We start from the raw sequence: 258 nt of genomic DNA, 5'->3' as shown, positions 1-258 counted from the left end.
CATGTGTATTTATGTACATGTGTGAAAACGAATGGGGTCATCCAAAGACTGATTGCAAAATAAAAAAGAAGGAAAAAAAATCACACGCAGCTACATTAATAACATATATAACAGCTGTGTCTACGTGTCTAAAGCATATCCAACAGAAAGCGAGAGAAGGATATTATATCATGTATACTAGTTTAACGGCGCCTAATATATTCTAGCAATGATCACACAACATACTCTCATCCGTGTATCTGAATAAATAAATGTCAA

This window comes from Penaeus monodon, chromosome 20 (genome assembly GCF_015228065.2).
Source record: "Penaeus monodon isolate SGIC_2016 chromosome 20, NSTDA_Pmon_1, whole genome shotgun sequence".
Lineage (NCBI taxonomy): Eukaryota > Metazoa > Arthropoda > Malacostraca > Decapoda > Penaeidae > Penaeus > Penaeus monodon.
The sequence above is the reverse complement of the archived record's forward strand: the minus strand, read 5'-3'. Positions refer to the sequence as shown.